Source organism: Eptesicus fuscus, chromosome 19 (assembly GCF_027574615.1).
Source record: "Eptesicus fuscus isolate TK198812 chromosome 19, DD_ASM_mEF_20220401, whole genome shotgun sequence".
NCBI classification, from domain to species: Eukaryota; Metazoa; Chordata; class Mammalia; order Chiroptera; family Vespertilionidae; genus Eptesicus; species Eptesicus fuscus.
This window is the reverse complement of record NC_072491.1, coordinates 27,959,332-27,976,029: the sequence shown is the minus strand read 5'-3', so window position 1 is coordinate 27,976,029 and position 16,698 is coordinate 27,959,332. Positions and strand designations below refer to the sequence as shown.

Below are 16,698 nucleotides of genomic sequence, written 5' to 3'. Positions count from 1 at the left end.
TTTCTCTGGCCAAAATATGTCATAAGGTCACACCCATTGTCAGGGATTTGGAAAGTGCAGTCACACCAAAAGCCTGGGAGAAGAAGTGGGGATATTTGATAGACAACAATCATGGCTCCCACCATTTACCCTTCTGCTCACAAAATATTATCTGTCTTTACTTACATGCGGAATATACTCAATCCTTCCCTCACTGAACACAAGTTCAATCTGTTCCCTGCAGCCAGCTTGAAAGGCAGGATCTCTGGGTGATGTGAGATTTATTCATTGGGGGAATGTGTGTAGTGGTCTCTGTATCAGGCTTGAATGTCGTTCCTTTTGGTCTAGAGACAACTTGTTCGCTTCCCCTGCTTATTAGTATAAAGAACAAAGCAAGGACACTACCAGGGAAGAATGAGAGATACTTTTCTAAGCAATTTTGAAATCCCACTGTGCAGACATAGCTAAGGTCTCCTGTGTTGGTGGTGGGGAATGTTCCTTGGTTAGCCATGTGGATGGGGTTAATCTTCTTACTTAGCTGTTCTCTGTGGACTTCAGGTTCACTGTCTGGGAGTTTATTCTTTTTCATTCTTCTGGCCATAGCTGAAGAAGATATTGGTGAGTATGTCCTACTGAGGGGCTGAATGTGCTCTTATCCTACTACTAGAGGCCCAGTGCATGAAATTTGTGCACTGAGGTGAGGGGGGCGGGCCCTCAGCCCGGCCTGCACCCTCTCGCAGTCTGGGAGCCCTCAGGGGATGTCTGACTGCCACTCAGCCACTGCACTTGCCAGCCCTGAGCCCAGCTCAGGGCTTCTGGCTGAGCAGCGCTCCCCCTGTTGGAGTGCACTGACCACCAGGGGGCAACTCCTGCATTGAGATTTTGCCCCCTGGTGGTCAGCGACTGGTCATTCAGCTGTTCGGTCGATTTGCATATTAGCCTTTTATTATATACGATCTGTATTTAGACAAGCGGGAAACCCAAAGTTAAACATCAAACAGTGTGGTGACCTTTAATCCATGATGACAGTTCTTTTGGCAATGTAATTCTCTCAGAAATAGGGATTCTTATCTAATATCAGTCAGCTTCACATGCCAAGAGGGGTTATCATTATCTTACAAACATACTCCTCGGATTCCTTTGGTCTTTTCTATCTCCAATTAATTGTGGGAATGTCTATTGTTCCTAAGATGTTTTATTTACTTAAAAAGATTTATCAGATACCACTCTCTTAATCTGAAACAATTTAACTGGTGGTGTGCTGGTAAATATTTAACCGCTGGCTCTTGGTGGTGGTGGCAGCGGGGAGGGCAGGGGAAGCCCTGGTTTGTAGCATGTCTAGTTCAGGCTGCTAGAACAAATTACCATAAACTGAGTGGTTTAAACAACAGACAGTTATTTTTCATGGTTCTGGAGGCCGGATTCTAAGGTCAGAGTTCTTGTTGAGTGCCTTCTTCCTGGTTTGCGGATGGCCATCTTCTCGTGTATCCTCAGATGGGGGAAAGAGTGTTAGCTAGCTAGCTGTTTGGCCTCTTATAAGGACACTGACCTCATGGGTAAGGACTCCATCCTCATAACCTAATTATCTCCTAAAGGTCCCACCTTCAAATATCGTCACATTGGGATTAGGGTTTCAACATATGAATTCGGGTGGGAGGGGGGCACATTCAGTTCAAAGCATAGCATTCACTGATTCCCAGGGTATAAATACTGCCACTGTGGCCCATTTCAAGCTACCAATGTGACTCATATAATCACTGATTTTATAGGATATCCAATACAGAGATATAGCAATAACCTTGAGAGCATAGATAATAGTAAAATGTCATACAATAATTACAGAGTGATGAGTTTTGAATATTATAGTTGTTTTTAATGTAATATATGTAATTTTAATAATGGCTGTTTTTAACTATTGCCTTATCAATTTCTAAAAATTTAGCCATTGGCTCTTGTTGAGCTAGTATGAGCCAGTTCAGCATGCGGTTGCCTTAATCGATTCAGCTTTTATAACAGTGAGTGTAATGGTCACACACTTGCTTTTATTTTTCCTATGAGGCTGAGCTTTAACTGTCCATTGTGGCTTCTGTCTACTGTCAGTTTTGGGGTTGGCAAGCAGTTGCTGAGCAAGTTCTGGAATGCCAGCTGAGAGCAGAAGAACCTCCCAATTTATAAACAATACATTTTGGAGTGTTTTGAAACATAGCACTGATACACTCAGCAAAGACCTTGGATATAGTTTAACTGGCCAAAACCAAATGTAGATTTGCATAGGTTAAAATGAAGAAGTTATGCGCACATAGAATCAAAGTAATGTTAGCAACCAGACTCTGTGAGGAACAGAGCTTTGGGAACTAGAAACCAGAGATGTCACAATTGAAACTCTCTTACCTCTGCTTCTTTCTAGGTGTCCATATTTTCTCTCTTGACAACTTCCTCTACTTCATAAGTTTCAAGTTTTTGTCTTGGAGCTACTATCGCAATGGTAGTTTAATACCAGTTAAAATCCCAAGAAAGAACTGGGAGTGCTCTAATTTGGGATTGGTGCCCACTCACTGACCAATAAACTGCGATTAAGGGAGTGGTGGTAGGGAGACAGGTAATTATGGTTCTCCCCAGGAGAGTTAGATGTCTACTCTTAGACTACAGAAGCTCACACTTGATCAGGATAGTGGAGTGAAGACGCTATAGTGATCCTGACAAGGCAGAGTCATACATTACTGTGTTGCCCTAGTGAGAGAATGAATTATGCACAGGTACTTGAGGTCTTACCTTTAAAATAGCTTATTAAGTTTAGGTTTCACCCATCCATCCATCCATCCATGCAAATGAATTGACTCTCTGACATAAACAAAGAGAAAAATTTAGAAACATTAAAAAGCCTTCAAGGCACAAGCATTGTGTGACCTTGAAATTTTTTGAAATAACTTGTCCATTGAGACACGTTGGCCTGCTTGGGTTACTAATCAATTTTAAGGCCATAGAGTGTATTTATGTTTCCACATGAAATTCTATAAGTGTACATTTTAAAACTCTAGAGTATAATTTAATTTAACTCACTATCAGTCTTGCAATTAAACCATCTAAATGTGTGGGTTAGAAGTCAGGAAAAAGTGGAGGAGACCAATGCTAAGACAGAATTCTTATCATAGAATCAAGGGCAAATGAATTGGTGAAAATGTTTTCCTGCCTGAAGACTACTGGTTAAGTATCACTGAGCTCTGTGACACCAAACATCTTTATGGAGAACTGAAAAGTCCAGTTTATTCCAAGGAGAGTCTCTTTTGGCCTTAAGATTCAATAATTATGCCTAGTTCTCTCCTTTGTTGGGCAGTGTCTGGTGAGAAAAAGCATGCCTGAGAGTAATGTTGGGGCTGGAGTGGCTTGGAAGGAGTACACATCTCATCCTGAAAGTTAGAGTCTAGAAGTTGGTTTACAAAGGGGTGCCAAGGCCAAATCTATAATAATAAAAGCTTAACATGCTAATTAGACAGGATGTCCTTCTGGACAACCTTCCAGACGAAGGCAGGGCTGTGAAGGAAGCCCGGGTCCTGGGTGCCTGCTGGTGGCGGGAGGGAAGCCAGTGCTGGCAGCCGGGGGAAGGAAGGCCTACTCTTGCACAAATTTTGTGCATTGGGCCCCTAGTTCATTATAAAATTCCAAAATCTGGGCTGCCTGCCCAATAGTTGAGGAAGAGGGTTGACAAAGTAGGCCAAAACAGAGGAGGCTGTTATAGACTGCCCCCCCTGCCCCTCCCCACCAAAGTTCATATGTTGAAGCCCTGGTCCCCACTGTAATGGTATTTGGAGGTAGAGATTTTAGGAGGTAATTAGGTCATGGCAGTGGAGTCCTTACAATGGAATTATTGACCTTCTAAGAAGAGACATGAGAGAGCTAACTTCTCTCCTCTACCATCCCCAATGTCCCCTCTCTCTATGCCATGTAAAGATACAGCAAGAAGGAGAACATTTACAAGCCAGGAGGAGAGCTCTTACCAATAACTGAATCTGCCAGCACCTGCAACTTAGATTTTCCAGCTCCCAGAACTGTGAGAAATATTGGTTATCTAAGCCACCCCATTATGGCATTCCATCATGCAGCCTGAACTAAAGGAAAAGTGAGTCAACAGCGACAAAGCAGGCAAACAGACATAACCTGTAGGACAAGAGTGTTGGCACCATTAGCGCCTCGGTACTATGGTCTTGGGCCCTATTTGGGGGTGTATATGGTTTATTACAGGGACTCCACAGGGATAGACAGAATGAATCACAGTTGAGTCTAAACATACTTCTTTGACAAGAAAGAAAAAGTAGTGATCTTTTTAATTATTTATATATTTGGTTTTAGGACTGGAATCATACTGATATTGAAATAGGCGTCAAGGGTAAGGGTATAGAGGTGGTAGGTAGAATGGGTGAAATAATGTTGGGTGGAAAGTGTTTATGGGCAAAGCTGACCATATTTAACTTACTGTTCTAATGGTCAGAACTGCCTCCAATCATCCCTTCCTTCTCTCATCAACCCCAACATTGGCTTCCTATGGCTATTTGGTTGTGGAGGTGAGAGAGAAAATAGTTATGGTTATAGGAATAGGATTTAATTTTGGAGTAGAAGCTACATATCATATTCTGTATTGTTTACCTATTTTCCAGGAGCATTCTGAGGATTTTTACTGATGGGATAGTTGAGAGCATTCACCACAAAGTCTAAATGTGCATCATTTAAAATATTGCCTGATTAGTCTTTCGTTTCAGTTAGGAAGGTACAGATGTTTAATCACACTGGTTTCTATATTTAAGATATAGATAAGATTCTACTTTTAATCACCATAAGTGATTCTAATTGCAATTATTTCCTTATGCTATATCAATCTGCATTTCCTACCATATAAGGTGAATTTACTGAACCTCTTAAGAAACATTCCTTACTGATGGGCTATACATTACATTTTTTAGAGGCCATATTTGTTGAAGGTGCTAGTGCATTTACTTGCTCTGACTTTCTTCCAAACACATTAAATGACCTTGAACTATGATTAATCACAGTAGATTTTTTTAAAGTAACATATCATATTTTTATTTAACTTGACTTTTTTTTTTTTTCTTCTTGGTTCCCTCCACCTAATTGCTTTAATGAGAAACCAGATTCCTAGAGAAAACACTTTTTGGCACAGATACCAGTTCTCCCAAACTGGTACACAGCAGTGCTGCTGGGCTTGACTCTCCCAGTGGGAGGGGGCATCTGAAGTGAGGTTGTTTTCAAAAGGTTGACATTGGGGCCCTGGCTATGATACTACAGTCCCATTCAGTCTTTTATTATTCTTGCTCTGTAACTTGACTTTGGTCCAGGAAGAGGAAATCCTTGGGCTTAATTGAAGACAATCAGCCCAAGGTCAGGAGGGTAATGCTAAACAGACTGGAGGTAAAAGTAGCGTGGAAATAGGGAAGAAGGTAAGACTAGAGTGGATTCAAAGATTAGACTCAAGGATGGATGCTGAATGCATCTGGAAGGCAAAATATACTTGAACCTAAAATATACAGAGCCCTGGGGAGAAATAAAAATAAATCAAGCTTATTTGGTTTATTACCTTTCCACTTCCCTGGTGGTTTGTCCAGCTGTTACCCCAGTTTGGGCGGGCGGTTTGTAAGCCTGATTGTTAGGTGTTTATCATGGGCTGCCTGTTAGAGCAGCTGCTGGTAAAAGAACCCTCAATGCCTTCATTATGCATCAACTCTCAAACCTCACAGTTGCTGATATTAAACTGCTTTGATTGGAGATTATAGGGATTCATTTAAATTTTAAGTGGCACATTGCAATGTGCTTTTAGGTAATCTGTAATGCGCCTCTGGGCATAGCCCATTTTTACGTAGGTGTCTAAATTACAGAGTGGGAATGCTTTAGATTAAAGTGAGTAAGCAGCCCCTGCCACGGAGGAACTTCTTTCAGTTAGCTGCATTGCCCCTCACAGTCCTGGATGTGGCTAATAAAATATCACATGAAAGTTACCTTTTACTCAATGGATTTTCCTTTGCAAAAGCCATTGAGGGTTGGCCATAAATATTTCCTGAAGGGTAGCTGTCCTTAATACCATTTTACAGGTGAGGAAATCAAAGGTTGTTTAAATAAGACTCATGAATTCTTAGAGACTAGCATTGTGGTCAGAAAGGTGAACCATGGAGACAGTCTGCTTGGATTTGAATCCCGGCTCCATCACTTATTACCTGTGTTGCTCTAAGCAAGTTACTTATCCTTTTTGTTCTCAGTCTTCACGTCTGAAAATAGGAATAACACTAGCTTCTGCCTTCTAGGTTTCTTATGGGGAATGGTGCGCTAATATTTTTAAAGCTTAAGAACATGATAAGCATCATAAAAGTGTTTTGTGATCCATACTTTCTTATCTGAAACTGAGGGACAGATAAGTTTTAGAATTCAGACTTTTTTAGATTTTAGAAAAGTGATAGATATGAGGCAAAATATTATGTGACATCTACAGGAGGGTCTGGGCACTGACATCAAACATACTGATGGTTTTGCAGCCAAACAGATAAGCCATCATTCTAAGTCGGGGGAAATGTATCAACAGGCTTCATTAGTTTGAACCAGGTTTAGGCACTAAGTTAAAAAAACAACAACAACTCTTTTTTTCCCCCAGAGCCTTTATGTATTTTAAAATTATGGATAAGGAATTGTGGATCTGAAACAACATCAAATGGTAGACAAATTATGACAATCCAGAAATATCCAAGGTGCAGACTAGAACTTTGAGCCAAAATTCCTTCACTTACCCATTTCTGCAAACTGAACACAGAACTTAAGTGGTTTATTCAAGGCCACATGACTAGTCACATCAAATATGGGACCAGATCTCCAGATTCCTGCTGTTGGGCCCAACGTTTTCTGCACTAAACAATGTTTCAAAGCCACCCCCCAAGATACTCATTAATTCCATGGAATGGAATACTTAAGAAATAAGAATTCTGGGATTCTTGTTTCGGAAGTGTGTTTTAGAACTTTTGGTGTTCTAATGAGCATCGTGAATCTACAAAAGGGTGGTGTGTTGTACACCTTTCCTATATTTACTTTTGGATACATTCCTTATATTGAGAACATTTCACAGGGTACACTTTGGAACATCCTGTTTCGCCTTATTCTAAACAACAAGGCCTCTCACAGTCATTGCACTGAGTGGTTTTATGCATGATGGTGATTCCCATCATTATAAGGAATGCTGTCCCATTGCTTTCCAGGGGCATCATTCAAGGAGAGTTGCATGCTTAGGGACTCTTTGCCTCTGGAGGAGGTTCACTTGATTGAAAAGACACTAAGAGTACCCACAGTTGGGTATCTCAGTGTGGCAATATTCATGGATGCAAAGTTCTGAATATTTATGGAAGATGGCTTCTGTCATCTTTTCAGATCTGTCAGATGACCCCAGAGACACTTCTGGAAGTGATATCACCATGGCTGCCCAAGGAGAACCCCAAGTTCAGTTCAAACTTGTATTGTTTGGTGATGGCGGGACTGGGACAATGACATTCGTGAAATGTCACCTGACTGGTGAATTTGAGGAGAATTATGTAGCCACCCTGGGTGTCGAAGTCCATCCCTCATGTTCCACACCAACAGGGGGCCTATTAAGTTCAATGTCTGGGATACAGCTGGCCAGGAGAAGTTTGGCTGACTGAGAGACGGCTATTACACCCAACCCTAGTGTGCCATTATAATGTTTGATATAACTTCGAGAGTTAATAAGAATATGTCTAGCTGGCAGAGAGATCTGGTACAAGTGTGTGAAAACAACCCCATTGTGTTGTGTAGCAACACAGTGGATATTAAGGACAGGAAAGTTAAGGCAAATCAATTGTCTTCCATCGAAAGAATTGTCTGTACTATGACATTTCTGCCAAAAGTAACTACAACTTTGAAAAGCTCTTCCTCTAGCTTGCTAGAAAACTAATTGGAGACCCTAAGTTGGAGTTTGTCACCATGCCTGCTCCTGCCCTACCAGAGATTATCCTGGATCCAGCTTTGGCAGCACAGTATGAGCATGATCTAGAGGTTGCTCTGACCACCACTCTCCTGGGTGAGGATGACGACCTGTGAGAAAGGGAAGCTGGAGTCTAGTTTTACAGGCAACTGTGCTGTGATGTCATGGTGCAGCGTGTTTGGCACTTTATTATACAGCTAAGCAGGACCTGTGCTTGATCTTTGGGATGCTGAAAGAGATGAATGGGCTTCAGAGTGAATGTGGCAGTTAAAAAATAGCTTCATTTTTTTTTTTTTGGACCTACATATTTAACTGTTTTGGAATACAGTTGTTTCCTTATTGAGTTTCACCTATAAGAATGCTGCACTTGCATCACAATATTCAGAGGTGAAGCCTTGTTTGTTACTGTCATTCTCATTCCTTTTCATTTAGAATCAGAATAAAATTGTATTTCAGAACTCTAAAAAAAAAAAAAAAAAGAATGTGGTTCATAGGCAAAGAAGTGAACCCATAAAAACTGACATCATTCCGTCTTCCATCTCACAAGTCCACTAGAAGAGTGCTATTTCCTTATCCTTGGGCTACTGAGGAATTTCAGTTTCATCATTTCACCACAAGGCAGTGAGGAGGTTAAACCCATGGGCCCGGATGGAAATGAATCCTCTGGTATGTATGCCCACGAGTCTTCTAAAGAAAACATAATTTCTTTTAATGTGAAGATCATCCAGAAATGTTGACCAGACCCTTAGAGACGAGTTGTTCTTCCTGAAACAATACCAGTTCTTTTGGATGTGCAATGAGCCCCTTGTACATCGTGTGCTTTTGGAGCACTTGGTTCTACTAAGGTGCTGTTGGGAAACTTTTGGTTAGAAATTGGCTATTAGCGCCCAGCTGGTTTGATTCAGTGGTTGAACATCAACCCATTAACCAAGAGATTACGGGTTTGATTCCTAGTCAGGGCATATGCCCAGGTTGCGGGCTCAATCCCCAGTAGGGGCATGCAGGAGGCAGCCAGTCGGTGTTTCTCTCTCATTGAAGTTTCTATCTCTCTATTCCTCTCCCTTCCTCTATCTCTAAAATGAAGAGGTCAATGGAGGAAAAATGGGGACATATGTAATACTTTCAACAATAAAAATATAAAATGAAATCAATAAAAACATATTTTTAAAAACTTTAAAAAAAAGTGGCTGTTAAATTAAAAATTTAGTTATGTTTTATATTCCTGTGAAATCTCTTGTCCCCTAAATATTTGCTGTATATATTTCTCTTATAACCAACTGGCTTTTCTTCCAAGTGTATGATACTCTTTATTTTTTAAAAAATGTTACTACTTTGGGGAAAGGTTTTTACATGTGGGTTTCACCTATACTCCAGTGACATAGTACCAGGTAAGTTTCATTAGAAGGACACTTGGAAGGACTGGTGCATACTTGGGTCACATTAGAATCTTTTAGGACCCTTCAAAGTGTATGAAGTCCAGGCTCACCTCAGCAATGATATCAGAATCTCTAGGGAAGGTACCTTGGCATCAGTATATATTTTTAAAAAGTCTTCAGATGATTGTCTGTGGAGAAGGTTTAGAGACACTGTCTTAGTCAGAATGGTTAGTTTATAATACCATATTCAGGTATCGTCAGGGATATGGCATTAACCATATCTCAGGGGTTATAAGATAAGTAGCCATGAGCTGAAACCAGCCTAAAGACCTGTTTTGTTGGGCCAGCATAGAGCAATGTTAACTTTTCTTGAAGTTGGAAAGCCCTTACTCAAGGTTTGTGCTCTCTACTGCCCATCTTAGCAATCACTATGATACCAAGTCACTTCTCACACTTGTGAGACCTGCCTGGCAATGATAGGTATTTGAGTTCTTGACCCCTGAGATACCTGGAGGGGCTCTCCAGTTGGGAAGCTATTATAAAAACAGTAAGATTAACAGAATTACTAAACATACACTGAAGACTGAAAACATATACTGTTTATGGAAGCACAGATTCCACTTGTCCCCTTATAGGAGAGCTCCCTGTGGGGCAAAGGCATGTTCCATGGGGTGCTAGGCAAACTGAAACCCCAGATGGTGTCTACCCCATGTGGTCAGTGGCCACAGAACTGGAGTGAAACTGACACCCTCACTGAGAGGAAGGGAGTGAAGCCAGCATCCTCTCTGAGGCCATGGCCAAGAGGAGAACAATAGGATGAGCAGTAAATTAACAGATGAGAGGTTTGAAAGCAGGAGAAATTCCAGATTGAGGAAGCTTCAGGAGAGGTGTTCTAAATCAAGGCAATGAATAGAAGGAAACTTCTGGCTTCCCTCACCTGTGGGGACCCAGTGAGTATGACACGGTGTTACGTTTAAGTGGACCTGCTTCTGGGTGTGCCCATCACCTTCCCTCTATTTCAGGTTCAGGTTTTACACATCAGTACACACCACACAAGAGCCAGTGGCCACAAGCAATTCCGAGGTTTATACTTAGGCACGGGCAAAGGGAGGAGAGTCCCTGGGAGAGGGGGCCAGACAGCAAGGTGGTTCTCTGATGTCTGGGCAGACAGAGTGTGTCTGATCTTGGAGACAAGTGTAACACAGGCGTCTTCTGGTGAGAGCTTGGAATAATGCCAGGGACAGACTAATTTCCATTGGCCTGTCCTCCTGTCTCTTACTTTCAAACCTCTCATCTGTTCATCTTATTGCTCATCCTATTATTCTCCTCTTTGCCATGGCCTCAGAGAGGATGCTGGCTTCACTCCCTCTCAGGGAAGGAGTCGGTTTCACTCCAGTTCTGTGGCCACAGGCAGACAGACAGGTGAAAGGGGGAGGTGGATTGCCTTGCTTGTGATTTATAGGGATAGCAGGAGTGAGTCATATACCAGGTACAGAGAAGAAAGAATTAGATAGCTTTCATTCTATTAATTCAAATTTTATTAAGCAGCTACTGTGCAGACTCTGTGATCCAGAGTTATGTGATCCAAACAGTTATAATCCTTGCAGAGAGCAGCAATAAAGACAAAAATAAATAACCATATCAAGTGGTAAGGATGTGATTGGGGTAGAATGACACTTAATAGAGAGTAAAAGGGAAGGCCTTTTGATAAGGTGACTTTTGAGCAGAGCCCAAATAAAATGAACAGAGTGAGCATAAAGCTCTCTGGGAAGAGCATGCCAGGCAGGGAACCAACAAGTACAAAGGCCGAAGGACCATGCTTGGTGGAGGAAAGGCGAGGACTCCAGTGTGGTGGTTGGAGTGAAGGAAGCAATGGGCAGGCCAGGTCCTGTGGGACTTTGATGCTAAAATACAAATTTTTTTTAAAAAATTTTATCTGTTAATTTTGCGTGTGAAGGGAAGCCACTAGAAGATTTTGAGCAAGAGTGCTAATTTGTGGTATGCACACACATATTGCAAAATGAGTTGAGGTCACAAAGAATGTAGGTCAGACTAATGAGAACAAGGGTGCAAGGGGACGGAGATACATTTATTCTACTCCACCTGCATAAATCCCAGTAAGGGAGCACAGAGATTGATAAATTGTCATGAGTTAATTTACCAAAGATGGAATTTGTTGCCTGAAAAGTAGAGCAAAAAAACCTGAGCCTTTCACATAAAGCATTTACTAGGGAAAAGGAAAGATGGACACATTGGAAGCGTTTCCAGAATGGACACAGACATTTTGATAGAATGATTGCCCTTGGCAGTTGCAATCAATTGGGTAAATCTGGTTTGGATCAGGCTGAAGTACATATGCTTTAAGGTCTCAGATCTACTTTCAAAAGACTGTACATGTGCCTTATTGTAACCCTTGATTGAAATATAGCTGCCTGCTCTATTTCATGGGCCTGGGAAAGCCCTTAGCATTTGGTGAGCACTTAGCTGGGAGCACTGGTCTTAGATCATCTAGTCTGGGTCCCCTTCCTTTTCATCTCCATGGTTCTGTGTCCATCACTCCCAGTGACTGATGTCCCCCACGTGTCCATGATGAGATGTATGCAGTCTGGGCACTTTTGTTTTGGAGATGACTTAAACCAATCATCACATGGTATTCCGTGGGCAAAACAGATCCATTTAGGACAGACTCACGATCTCTTTCAAGCCACTGAGTCTTGTGAGGACCTAAATGGAGCATTTAAGAAGTCTAATTTGGTCTTAATAGAGGAACCACAGGAAGAAATAGCCTTCTTTACTTGGGCATTGTCAAGATTGGAGGTCTGAAACTGCTGAGGATATCTATTATCAGCATGATAATAAAGACTACACATAAAAACTGGCAGAGTCACTTCTTAATTGCACAAAACAATCTAACTTTGGGCTTTCCAGTTCCATGAACAAATACGCTTTCTTGATGTTTATGCCATTTTGAGTTGGGCTTTGTATAACTTAAAAGCCAAAGACCTCATCAATAATATATGTTAGTATCACAAACTGAAAGCTGGGGTTGAGGGTCTAGATATTCTTGAAGTTCTAGAATATATATGTATGTGTGTACATGTATGTGTGTGTATATTCTAAGAATGGGAAGAGGACAAAGTAAAATACAGCGTTGGGACTCCAAGGAGATATAGAAATATCTGGAACTTAGAGGAGGGCATTTGGCATATCTTACATCATTCCTTAAAAAAACATATATTGACAATGTACTATATGTTCACAACATGTGAGGTATGAGCCATTGCCTTTATTTATTTTTATTTTTATTTTTTATATATTTTATTGATTTTTTTACAGAGAGGAAGAGAGAGGGATAGAGAGTTAGAAACATCGATGAGAGAGATACATCAATCAGCTGCCTCCTGCACACCCCCTACTGGGGATGTGCCCGTAACCAAAGTACATGCCCTTGACCGGAATCGAACCTGGGACCCTTGAGTCAGCAGGCCGACGCTCTATCCACTGAGCCAAACCGGTTTCGGTGAGCCATTGCCTTTAATTCTAATATTAGAAAAACTGAAACTTGAACTCAAAGAGATTTTAGCTGTATGTTTAGAAATAACCCAATGATAAAAATTATTTTTCAACCTTTGATTTCTTTGTGTTAATCAATACTAGCATTTTGCTAAAGGACACAGAAAATCTTTATAAAGTACTACATGTATAGACCATTTTCAAAAACAATTTTCACCTTTCTTTCTCCCCAAACCAAAACTATTTTACCCATTTTTCACAGGTCATGGTAAGGTTTTATTTATTTATTTTTTTAACAGTGCCACTTCCTCTGCTATTACCTATTTTCAGTTGCTACATGCATTAGTAGCCAAATTAATCAAACATCTCTCTGCAGAACACCTGATATGGGCCTCTCTTTTAGTCCTGGGGAAACTTCTGGAAATCGAATGTAAAGGGTATACTTGAGAGAGCCTGGGAGTATTATACTTTTTTAGGCTTCTGGCTTCACCAAGCGTTGTGCTTCGCTTGTTAGTGGACGAGTCATTTCATACTTGCTGGTGGCAGTGACATTGGATTGAGTATGTCTTGTAGGACACAAAGGCTTGGGGAGCAGAAGTCTAGGGACAGTGGAGCCTGTGAAAACAGATCACATCCCACTACAGGGGGGAACTTTGGATCCAGTTCTGCCTTTTCTCACAGAATCAGACTCTGATCTAATTCCCTTTGCAATTAAGGTTATCTAAAGTATGTTCACACAGAAAGACAATGTATTTTTGGCTCAGCATTTGGTGTTGCCTTGGTGACAGTGTACAGAACTAATTATTAAAGAGAGTCTTTTTCAAGCAGCTTTGTCAGTTCTGACAGCTGAGTATATATGTAGGGTTATATGTTCCATGCTGTTTGCTTTATTTTCTACAACTGGAAATAACAAACTTGAAGTAACATGAGAGAATATATTTGAAGATTTCACTCATACCTTAATAAGTCATTAAAGAAAGCTTTCAAGGGAGTAACACATTTCTCCCCACCTAGATAGCCTCAGAACATTTTTTAAAATGTATTCCAGTGAAAGAAAATATCAAGTTTATTTCAGGGATCACCAATCACAGTCCATGTAATAAACGTGTAGGACTGATTCTTGTCACTTAACACAGCTGAGAAAGCAATTTAATGTCAATTTACTGACAATTGTTAAAGCATTATTATTTTTAAGAAACCATATTGGAAGCAAAATATTTCAAAGCTAAAATGTATGCAGTGCACTTTGCCAGTGTAGTTTGCTAATTACTGAGTAACAAACAGTTTATCATTTTACAACCAGGATGTGGTCAGTAGAGAGGAGTGAGATTCCAGACGGGCCATTATTATAATGGAATGGTAATTTGGCAGTTCCCTGCTTACCTAATAGAAAAACTGAATCACGGAGAGGGCAAGCACTTGCTTAAATTGTTCAGCTCCATACTCTTGTCCTTTATCTCCTGTAATTCCAGGCTGAAATTATAGGGAGTATGTATAGTCAAGAATCTACACCTCTGTGGAGTGGTGGAGTGCATTTTTGGCTATTCTTTCTATTCAGACATCTATTGAAAAAGATTGAGTTTGGATGTACATGGCACAAAATTTTCTTTTTTTCTTTTTTTAATTTTTTTGCTAATCCTCACCCGAGGATATTTTCCCATTGATTTTTTAGAGAGAGTGGAAAGGAGGGGGAGAGACAGAGAGAAACATCAATGTGAGAGAGACACTAATTGGTTGCCTCCCACATTTTTAACCGATGACAACTAATTACTTAAAACAAACAAAAAAGCCACTGTGTGGATCAAAGAGAACAGTTTTCACCCTGGATCAGTGATTTTCAACCTTTTTCATCTCATGGCACACATAAACTAATGACTAAAATTCTGTGACACACCAAAAATATATGTTTTTGCTGATCTGACAAAAAATAGGTATAATTTTGATTCATTCACACAGGATGGCTGTTGTTGTGTTGGCTGTTGTCATTTTTTAAAATTTGACAATCTAAGGGAAAAGAGTCAGTGCCCCTGACTTAAAAGGTCAGGTACTGCATGTTTGAAAACTTCTTGCACCACACGGGTTGAAAAGCACTGTGCTACATTGGAATTACATAGCACTCTTAAGTCTGCGTTTGGTCATAATAAAGAAATTATAATATAGGAAGATATTTTCTTAACTTTACAAATAAGGAAGATGAGGGCTGGAGTAGTTAGATGACTGGCCCAAGGCAACACATCTATTATGAAAAGAAAGCAAGACCAGAACCCAGTTTCACTCAGCTTAAGTGAAACTCTTCTATGTCACAGATGCTATGTAATGTTTACACAGATGCAGAAAATTGTCATTCTTCATATTCTAAGACTTTCTATTGGAATTCATTCTTGCTCATTTTTGATTTCTCTGCTTTTGCACCATATGTAATCTGTGTTGTTTCTCAAACAAAAATACAACATTTTGGGTTTGGTCTATCCTACTTACCTGGCTTTGAGGAGTAACCAGAAATTTGCCTACTGGAATTAATTATCCTGTATCTAGTTTTTTACTTTTTAAAAATAAAATAATTTGGCACATCTGCTGCTGAGAGGCTCTTTGCTGAAGTCATTATGAGCAAAATTAGTAATATAATGCCCCAAAGAAATTATTTTACTTTGGTCAGATACATCTCCGAACAACTATGATAAGCCTATCAGGACAAAGATTTCTTTAAATCGTACCCGTGCATGTTATCTTCATTTTATAGGGATTCTTTTAGTGCTGTAGCTTTTGATAATCTAGGTTTCTAAAAGCTTCATAAATAACCACTTGAACAAGAATAAATGGCTTTCTCTTGGTAGTTAGATAAGAAAATTGTACTATTTCACAGAAACCAAACTTGTTTTTTAGAAGGAGAAGAAGAGGCACTTGTATAAACCCAGTGAGCAAATAGTGATTTTATGTATCAAGAAATCCTCCAAATGAGCGGCAAGGAGACGTGAGGGTATTTTGATAGAATCACATTATTCACTGGTATCTGGAAATTTCTGGAAATTTTTTATAAGCTTTTGCCTCAGAATTTCAGAAGAGAGTTGAGCATTATCAGTTTGATAGGTTGTGGTTTGCTTCCCAAAAGGGCATTTGTCAGCTTTACCTGTAGCTGATGTCATTCTAGACACCAGGCAGGACATCCTCAGCAGCACTGATATCTACCCCCCAACTGTTCCCTGAGTTTGTGTTTTTGAAGCCAGGCCAAGATCAGGTGCCAGGAAACGGAGCCACTGCAGTGGCCTTAGGGTCAAAGCACAGGAGGCAGTACCTGGGTTCCAAGCCTGGATCTGATCCTATCAGTTGTGGGCTCTTGGGCTGTTTTAGCATCTCTAAGTCTCTGCCTCACCAAAGGTTTTCTGAAAAATTCAAATAAAATACAGTTGATTATGCCCTACACTATTTGACTTTTGACTTCAATCATACTATTTGCACAGCTGATCCAGAGACAGTCTCTAGAATCATTAAACCTTCACTAAACAACATATCTATTAGATGGTTTGTGTTACAGAGACTAACCATTAAATAAATAAAAAGGAATAGGGTAAACCCTGTGGGAGAGCAGGAATAATTTAGACTTCCCCACCTCGTGTGAGGTTTTCTGTGAGTTTTGATAATTATCTTCAAGCCAAATGTTTTAATAGTACATCTTCCTGTAGACATCTAAAAATCTTTACTTTAGCTCAGTGATTCTTCATGTTTCAAACACAGAAGCATAATTATATGGAGTTGTGTGCTCAGTACCACGGTGATTGTGATGCTGGGCCAATCTGGATATGGTTGTTTTCATTTTCTTATTCCCCTTCACCAATTTCAACCTGA

The 16,698-nt window shown here is 40.3% G+C and overlaps 1 pseudogene; it reads left to right on the top strand.

Annotated features, from left to right (window-relative positions):
* The first annotated feature begins 7,426 nt into the window (after positions 1 to 7,426).
* Positions 7,427 to 8,082, top strand: LOC103287643 (GTP-binding nuclear protein Ran-like; annotated as a pseudogene).
* The last annotated feature ends 8,616 nt before the right edge of the window (positions 8,083 to 16,698 follow it).